The sequence below is a fragment of the Carassius gibelio genome, chromosome A25 (assembly GCF_023724105.1).
Source record: "Carassius gibelio isolate Cgi1373 ecotype wild population from Czech Republic chromosome A25, carGib1.2-hapl.c, whole genome shotgun sequence".
In the NCBI taxonomy this organism is placed as follows: domain Eukaryota; kingdom Metazoa; phylum Chordata; class Actinopteri; order Cypriniformes; family Cyprinidae; genus Carassius; species Carassius gibelio.
Window position 1 is genome coordinate 6,531,073 of NC_068395.1, and position 10,175 is coordinate 6,541,247.

Here is a 10,175-nt window from a genome sequence, read left to right on the forward strand (position 1 = left end):
GTTGCTCTATGTATCAAGCCACCCTTCCCATTCCCAGATTTATCCCTCCCAAAACAGAGAAACAATTATTTGGATGACAAAAGAGTGGGGGGTAATGGGTCGCAATGCACGTAAGAGAAATCACATTTGTGGGGAATTCCAGAATAATTACACATGTGCCCGGATTGCTAGCATTCATGGGCTCTGACAATATTTTCAGGATTAGAGATGTTAGTGACGCGGCGTTCTGCAAGAGAAAGAGCTTGTGGATGCATTCAAATGCAAAAGCATACCGTTAAGAGGAGGCAATGCAGTTAACAAAGAAGTAATTATCTTAAAGCTGATAAAAGTACTGCTTGACTGAAGCTTTCTGAAAACTATAATAAGACAGCATATTTTTTGTCTTGAATGTAATCCAAAATGTTGAATGCATGACATGGAACAGTTTGATTTAGAGTGAGAAAGACATTGATGGACATTGAAAAGATGGCAGGTGTGGCGAGTGGGGCGGGGCCGAGAGGCGTGGGAACGAGGAGTGAGGCCAGGTGTAGTGATTTGAGATGAGCTACACCTGAGCCCCACCGCTAGTATCGAGTCCCACGTAGGAGATGGAAGGATATAAAACTGGAGTGACGACCGTGAAGGACGAGAGAGGACCAGGCCTGGGACATTATTTTATGTTTTGGCTTTTATTTGTGCGCGTCAGTCACCGTGAGGGGCTGACGCGCTATTTTGTGTTTATTTTGAATATTAAAATGAGTTTTGATTGTGCGCCGGTTCCCGCCTCCTTCTTCCCGATGAATATGGAGATTTGCTTATCGTTACAGTGGTGCCGAAGCCCGGGAGAAGGAGGGACGCGCTGCTGAAAATCCCTCGCCGCTGTGGTGAATCCGCGGTGCCCTCGAGCTGGCGAGGTACGTGCCGCCATTGACGCTCGAGGCGGTGGGCTGGAGCGAGTTGCCGGGGACGGACGAGCTCGCTGCCGACCGCCCACGACAAGGAGGGGCGGCTGCCGTCCGTGAGGGAGCGGAGGAGTCGGCGCCGTTCGCCAGGGGGCCGGAGCCTGCCGCCTCCGTGACGGAATCCGGAGGGGCAGGGAACGGGGGACTCCTGCCGCTGCCCAAAATCGGAGGAGCCGTCGCCGTCCACCGGGCGGCGGAGGAGTGTCGTGCCGTCCGCCGAGGGCCGTCCAGTGCCACCGCCGGGCACCGCGGAGGAGATCACCCAGCCGGTGGAGGGCCGAGCAGCAGTGCGTCTGGGAACCGGAATTTTTTTTTTTCTTTTTTTCCTCTCTCCCCTCTCTCGTCCCTGTCGCTCCTCCTTCCATCTCCTTTTCTCTCGCCTCGTCTGTCCTACCCCCAGGTTCCCGCAGGTTCCCGTGAGCGGTCTCCCCCGGAGGGAAGGGGGGGGGGGGGGAGTAGAGCGCAGTCTCGGGAGTACCCCCCGGCCTGCGAGGGGCGATGGGGGTATGTGGCGAGTGGGGCGGGGCCGAGAGGCGTGGGAACGAGGAGTGAGGCCAGGTGTAGTGATTTGAGATGAGCTACACCTGAGCCCCACCGCTAGTATCGAGTCCCACGTAGGAGATGGAAGGATATAAAACTGGAGTGACGACCGTGAAGGACGAGAGAGGACCAGGCCTGGGACATTATTTTATGTTTTGGCTTTTATTTGTGCGCGTCAGTCACCGTGAGGGGCTGACGCGCTATTTTGTGTTTATTTTGAATATTAAAATGAGTTTTGATTGTGCGCCGGTTCCCGCCTCCTTCTTCCCGATGAATATGGAGATTTGCTTATCGTTACAGCAGGTTTTTGCTGATTTCCAACAAAGTAAAGAACAAAAATGTACTCTTTTAGCAGGAATATTCCAAGTTCAGCATGAGTTAAGCTCGACTGACGAAAGGGCCTCAAAATAACCCAGAATTCTTTTTTTAAGAGAACATTTATTATAATCAGTATTATGCCCTAAATGTTTTTTGAGAGAGAATTTGCATTAACGCTGATAATGATCACTCTTTGCATTTAGAAGAATCTTTTTTTTTTATGAAATCTGACTTTACAACGTTTTTAAGCAGTGGTATCTCGTCTGTATGGTCCATGAAATTCCCTCATTGTTAATGTTTAGACATGGAAATGTAAGGCATTCATGGGAACTAAAGCCATGAAAAACGGATGAAATTACAGTCTGTTCATGTGAAAAGGCCAGAGCAGGCGAAGCACAAAAGCAGATATTCTGGTGTTAAAAGTCTGGTGGTGACTCTCTAACAGGTGAAGGCCTCCCGTGTGTGACGATGGCACGTGAATGTGACCAGACAACAGGCGTCCTGCTGGGAGACCACAAAGAGAGAGCAAACACCAGAACCACCAAGACACTGAGCACATCAAGAACCGGCTTTCACTCTTGCCTAACCTTTGGACTTTTTCAAGTGTTACAGATATGGCACATTTTGGCAATGAGAGATGAATGACCGGTGAACGCTTTCATTTGCAGAGACCCCTTTTCAACAGGGGCTAATATGCGGAGAGCGGGCGTTGCTTGGGAATAGCCACAAGTTCCTCTTTGCTTTTTATCTCTCTGTGTGTGGGTGTGTGTGTGACGGCAACCCTTGAGAAATCTGATTTGGGGCCCTGACTGAAAGGAAGGCAGGTTGAGCATGTGTTATAATCTTTGAGAAGGTATGGTCAACATGACACGGCTCTCAAACAGAGAGAAAAATATGCATTTGACAATATGCATTTGAGGACTGTATTTGTTTTGTTTTTCTTATCTGTTGTCTACTTTTGTCTTACTTGGACAGTTATGTATACAGATTAAGCAGACAGGTAAACCATTTTAACTTTACTTTTTTATTTTAGTTTTATATTATTTTATGTATTTTTTTAATGGAGCTTGAATTGAAAACTGTCTCTTACAGGCACTAAAGAACACACAACTGATTATTCTACAGTCACTGCTATAATAATTTGGTTATTGAAATCAGGATAATAACAATAAAGTGAAATGGCTGAACCATTGTCTTATGTTTAATGACTTAACATTTAATACCAAAACAAATGATGACTCTGTTGTCTAAATAACACTTTCTTCTTATTAAAAGCAACAAACCTGATGATATTAGGAATGTAATGACAAACTTTGCTATTTTAAAACTATAACTTGACTATAACGTTTTTGAAGTTACAAAAAAACATATGCTCTGCTTGGCTTGCTAAAGTCTTGAAAAACAAAAAGTCTAACATAGACATGTTTCTTCTGAAGGCTTGCGCTCAGCACCACAGACAGCTGCACAAAAAGTCTCTCCATACTGACTCAAAACAACAGTGGGGAGGGGAAGAGACTTTCTGGCCTCTTAGATACAGCCTCTTGAAGTCAGACCCGCCAGTCAACCCAGGGTGTTGATTAGTAACCCCCTGTCAGAGGACACGCTCGCGTGCCTGCACCATTCGCCACCTCTGGGCAAGGTCTCCAGTATGCCACCCTTTTGAGAACAAGTCAAACGGCGGCCCGAAACACCGCAGAGAATAAAAGTCCCCTGCGCAGTGGACTTGCATTCAAAGTTTCGACCTCCATGGAAACAAAATCTGAAATGAAACTTTCGATCTCCGCATCCCGTTCGACTGCGGGAGAATGGTGGCCTTTCATTTTCACAACTCCCCCCACTGATCCTTTTGTTCTCACTGTGGCCCTAATAGTCTTTAGATTTCTCGTTGACCCACTGAGCGTTATAGACTGCTGAAAGAGTCCCTTTTGTCCCTAGCTTTGAGAATGACAAGAAAAAAGGCATAAAATACCCTGCAATTTTCCAAAATGAAATCCAAACAAGAACTAAATGATATATCCTTTAATATGAAGGCACAACAAGGTGTTTGTGTGATTATAACCTTTTGTTAATGAATATGCATTTCCTAAATTACAAGTGATCTGCTTAATGGCTGTCCTCAGCATATAAAAATATACAGGATCCATGTTTTATTCAAAATCAGATTTATTATCTGGATAAGAAAAGGTCCCATAAAAATGTTAGAATGGTAATTGAGAGCCCCCTGGCCCTTTGTGAGCGGGACCCCTCCTCATCTGAAGAAGGAATGATTTCATGACTGACTGAGAATGAAGAACAGCCTCAGTTCTCAAGTGACTATTTTCCTGACTCTCTCTCTCACTCTCTCTCTAAGCAGTAACACCTACATTGTATGCAGAGAGACAGAAAGCATTGAATGGTCTTAAAAAGAAGCCCCATTCACTTCAAGGCAGCTGGGCAGGCAAAGTGTTCAGCCGGCCTCTTTACTCATGGATGGGTTTTTGTGCGAAGCTCCAGAAGAGGCCTCCAGCACTCCTTCTTTAAGGAAAAGAAAGACAGTTTGTCTTGTGAGCGATACTACTGCACGGTTCGTCCATGTAGCATTACACTGTAGCCAATATACAGTTTTATACTTTTCCTGGATGGTTTATGGGCTTCTGGGTTGATCTGATCTGCATTTTTGGCAATGTGCTGCCAGAGCTTGAATAGGTGCCAGTCTTGAAAGAGGGTCTTTAGAATGTAGATCGGGTCAAAGGTCTCGCACGAATGTATAGATCCTTACAGCCATCAGTCTTGACCATCAGTGGACAGCAGAAAATAAAACTGAGGCTAGAGTAGCTGTTCACTTTATGAAGTCTCCTCAGAAACGAAGAACTGAAGTCCCTCTTTGGCCCTTTTTCCTGTTCTTTTTTTCTCTACCTCCACTTTTAATGCATTGAGCTTCTCTTGGCTTCTGTCTTCCTTCACCTATGGAAACTTGTTTCCTCCTCAGTTACAAAATTGTGTAATTGTGAGATAAAGTTTAAAATAAGAATTAAGGTCACACTGTGAGATATAAAGTCACATTACGATAAATGGCAAGAAATAAAGTAATGCTTAGGAGATTAACAGAAAATCTGCAAATTATTAAAAAAGCAATTATATAGAAATATATGGAAATATAAAGTCACACTTACAAAGATAAATGTATATAATTGTATTTTTATATATTATCAACTCAAATGAGTGCAATCTTACAGTGATTGTTAATAACAAACCGGTTCTCTGAAGTGTCTGTAATATGATTTCCTCTTGTATACCTGCCTGTAAGTGATAGACGTGATTTGAGTCAAGTATGCACCCATTGCTGCGACATTCTCTCTCCATAAGGAATTATTTCTTGTGGAGATTAACATTCGTCTGTTTCTGAAGAAACGGCTTTAACTTTGATGTGCGCCAGAAACACAGCTTTCGGGGTACAGGAACAGCTTGTTAGCATGAGCTTTCTTTGGATCCGAGAGGTGGGAGGCCAATACCCCACACCTCTTGAGGAAGTGTGCACTGAAAGCATAGAGCAGTGGGGATTCCGGCTGGATTCCACAGGCTCCGTTGCTGGCATTATCCTCTCCGGACAGGAGATCCTGGGCCAGAGCACCCCCACTGCTACTTCCATGCCTTTCAACCCCACGGCCTGCAGCAGACCGAGAGGAGATTAGAATTAATCTCAGGTCCGGCATGCTGATAATAACACCACCACTCCCACCCTTCACTCTCTGCCAGAAGAAGCAGTACTGTCACATCTGTTTTTGAAAGTTATGGATGCTGAATACACGCATGTCTAGGACATGTCATAATCCAGCAAATGGAAATATGCTCAAAGGTCTGGCCTTTTCCAGGAATGAGGATGGGGAATCATTCTTACACCAGCCAAAGTGGTGTCTTGCTCACAGTGAAAACTTGGAGTTGGTTTTTAAGGTGCTATGATCCGGTATGAATGTCTTATTCAAGATGTCTTTGTCCAACCTGTTAGTTCTATATATTGATTGTATATGTACAGTAGTGTTATTTGCTTTCAGCAGAAGCAGCTCCAGGTTGTCCATCAAGAAGGATCCAGGTCTCCTTGTTAAAATGCTCAACAGAATGATTACAGGCAGTATTCCAAGTATTACATCCCCGATGAAGTCAACACACAGAATTACATTTTTACTTGTCCCAGAAATGAGATAACATACAGAGAAGAAATTAAGCTTACAAATAAGAAAAACTTTTCTGTATAAAATACATTTCCATTAATACATAAACATCACTAAAAAAAATATTGTTCATATTTCTCTGGTTCACTTCTAAAATTATAAATACATTATTCTCAGTTGGGGAAGAAATTATTTTGCCATCTTTTACATTGAAGGTTATTCTTTTTATAGAATTTAATATAATATATATGTAATAATATACTGAAATATATTTTAATTTTTCTTAATCTCAAAGTTGACAAAAAATAGTTTATTTTGGTTTTATGTGGGAGAGATGCTTTATTCTCCTTGGTCTTAAAACATGCTTCATTTTACTTGAAGATTTTAAACATCTGTTTTTATTTATTAGTCATTGCCAGCCACTGTTTATAAGGTGTCTTTTTCTTTTGTGATAGGTACGACTCACAATAAAGCTTCTTGAATGGTTCTTTGGAGCAACTTATCTGAATTTTTGTTTGTATAGAGTTCTTGAATTGGCTGTATGGTTTGTTGAAATTAGAAGTATAATAATAATGTTACACTATTATACTTTCTAATGATAGATTGTATAAACATAGTGATTTCGAAGTTATTTAAAGGAACTAGTTCTCCTTTGGCAATACACTCCCTTTTGGTCTTAAGTGTAGCCTTTTTTGTTGTTCATGAAAATATTTAAAATGATTATTACTGACTATTTCGTTTTGGAAAGTAAATTTTAATCCAGAAACAGTTCAACAAAAGTGAGATTAAATATCCTGAAATGTAACAAAGTCCACAATGAAGTCCCATTCAAAACTGCCACCGTGTGAGAGTGCATGTCATTTAAGGCGAATTACACCACTGTAGCACTTTTGCTTTGTTATCCGACTTGACATATTGCTCCAGCAGTGGGAAAAAAGCTAAATGTCAGAATCTAGCGTCTTCTCACCCTTACCTCTGTTTGCTTATCCCTGTGAGAAAACCCACTCCTTCATAAGCTACACGTTTATTTCACCCAAGTGCCTACATTTTCCAGCTTTAAGGCCTGGACAGGGAGAAGTGCAGAAATAGGACCAGCACACACACACACAGCTAGGCCTTGAAAAGGCAAAAGATCTTTGCTGTTATGCAAATATAGCAATCTGTAAATGGTCGAGTGAGAGTTATATTTGAATTAAATGAGGCTTTGCCTTTTCATAATGCTGAATTGCAAGCCAAAGTCTCAATACAGAATCCCCACGCCAAGGCCATGCATATTATGCATTTGACGAAATGTGAACTGACACAAATACCGTGGCTCACTTTCAATCCGATTACTCGGCTAAACCACATCAATACCAGCCAGCCAACGGGCGCTGGCGTCCCCCCATTCAAGTGGCCAGTGAACAACCCCAGCTCCTCCTCAGTACACAAGCATCCCAGCTACGTCTGCTTTGCCCCATGTTCAACTTATCAGGCATACTCAATAGGACCCTTTCAACAACGTTCTCTTCCATGCTCTCTGAGATCAGGTTTAAAACAAAGCTAAAGATTGTGCTTATGGGCTCAAGTTATCAACACCACCCTACAGCCCCATACAAGTATTTAACTTTAAAATAAGGAATCCTCCCTCCAAGCAATGAATTATTTTTTTTGTCCCATTTTAAACTCATTAAGTGCTTTTTCCTATTATGAGTATCAGTAAGAAAAATGCCAGGGGTTAGCATGACCAAAGATCATTTTATTTGCAGCTGTAATTGCTTTTTAGCAACAAGCCTTTAATTTAAAGTGATCTTGACAACCAGGAGTATTGTTCCTTTTTTCAGGATGCATAGCAACGCTTGGGCTTCCCCAGAAACACAGTTTAACTAGAGCCATTTACAAGCTTTATTTCAAAACAACCTGACAGGTGCTGAGGACTCTGAAGAGATTTGCCGTAACTGTGAAACTTTATGAGATTAAAATGAGAAAAAAATACATTTGCCACATTGATGTGGCCTGAGCTCCCATGACCAATTTAACTCTAATGAACAGATTCTGTGAGATTTTCTTTCTCTCAAAAGCTTGTTGTTTTCTTTTAAATGCCTATGGTGAATTAGCTATTGATAGATATTGTATTGTAATGTATGTAAATTAAGTATTATCAGAGGATGATGAGAAATATATTAGCCATGGGAAATTGATTTTTCATTTTGTATTGTAACCAACCATCACAAAAACTGAAATACACACAAGCCCATTAACTATTTAAGTATAAGAAAGATTTCAGTTAAATTGTTTTGGATCAAATAAATATGTAATAAAATTATTTATATTAGGTGTAGTAATTTATATTACCGATGTAATACTGGCCTTAAAGTTATAGTACATAAGTTTCAGTTGCTGATCTGTTAGCTAAAGCTGTCTAACCGACAGAACGCAAATCAAAATGCTTTGTTCGGTTTGCTCCCGCGATATTTTTAATGCAGAAATGTTTAAACCCAAACCTTAAGGTGTTAAAACCAGACTAAAATGTAGTGTTAAAATATTTAATTAAATCAGTATTTGCAGGTTATTATTATTTGTAGAAGTAATAGGCTAATAAAAATAATAAAAACAAAGATGTTACCATAAATTATGAAATTAGAATCTGAGGTTGTCGGAAATATATGCAAAAATATTCATAATAATACAGAGACAATACATGTATTGTGAGATTTAGGCTTTATATTTTATATTTTACTGTTGCTAACTGGTCTGCGTCATTTAATTATATCATATATAGATACCAACATATTTAAGATAATATAATCTATATTTATCTCTCCCCATACATTATAAGGAGTAGTTTCTATTAACAAAAACATAATTTCAACATTATAAAAGTACTAAGTTTTACTATTTTTTCGTTTTCTGTTAATATTACTAAGAAATTTTTAAGTGCTTTAAACGGATTGCCATTTCACTTCAGTTGCTTGGAATAGATTTTGCACAATCTGCAAAAGTGCGGGCGTTAATATGTGTCTAGAGGAGGCAAGGAACATTTATGTGGATATAGTAACTTAGAAATGTGTTGAATTCATGAGTTTAATTCAGCGCCCCGACTAGCTCCACTCCCTGTATTTGGTAAAGAGAAAACAATCGTGCCATTGCTTGGAAAGCAAGCAGAAATTAGTCTCGGTCACCGAGGCTAAGCTATATTTACAGCAAACCATCTGCTTTATATGAACAATAGGGTGATTTCAAGTGCAAAAAAAAGAAAGAAAAAAAAAGAATAAAGTGCTTTGAACGTGCAGAAGTCCTCTTGGGTTTTCTGAAGGTGTCTTAATACGACTGCCCCGGGTGGTGCTAAAAACAACTGATGAAAATCTTAAAAGTCGTATTATTGGGTAAAAAATTTTATAATTACGTGATAATCACTGGTCTGTTATGGCATTTGGGTAGATTTTAATACTTGTTTAAGCAGCAGCAAAAGCTGTCGACAAATTACTGCATTTAATGAAGATCACTAATGTGATTTAAGATAGATTGATTATAAAGCTACAACTGCTATTTTAAGTTCTGGTTCTGGTTATATTGGTCTACACACACACACACACACCCATATATATATATATATATATATATATATATATATATATATATATATATATATATATATATATATATATATATATATATATATATATATATATATATATATATATATATATATGTATGTATGTATGTATGTATATCTCAGTCGTAAAAAGCTTGGGATACTGGGCCGTAATAAAGGAATTAAAGCTGTCCCAAAATTACTTGAGAGAAGCCACTCTCACACAGTAATGCCTCTAACAAAGATTTCTCTGCTTTCACTAAGATGGTTGCTAAGACTGACTAAGACGGACTAAGACGGCTGTCGAGCTGATGGCGTTTTAAAAAGTTATTTTATAAAGTGTAAGTATCACAATCCGTTTGTGCGAAAGAGCAACGCCTGGCGCATAATTTCATGGAGATATACTCGACGTGTCATCGCTCAGGGCTCACGTGGAGTATGTCTCCCCCTCGTCTTTTTCCCTGTCCAAATCAAAGCGCACGAGTTGACTTCGCAGAGATAAATGTGAAGGTAGCTGCAAGAAAATGAATGGCTGGTGGGACAAATCCTGACAGAGCAGCGGTCAAACGCCATTAGTCACAGGTCTTAGCCCACAGGCTTTGGGATTCACCTCTTTTGGTGCATCTTACAGAAGAGAGCGTCTGTCCCAATAAA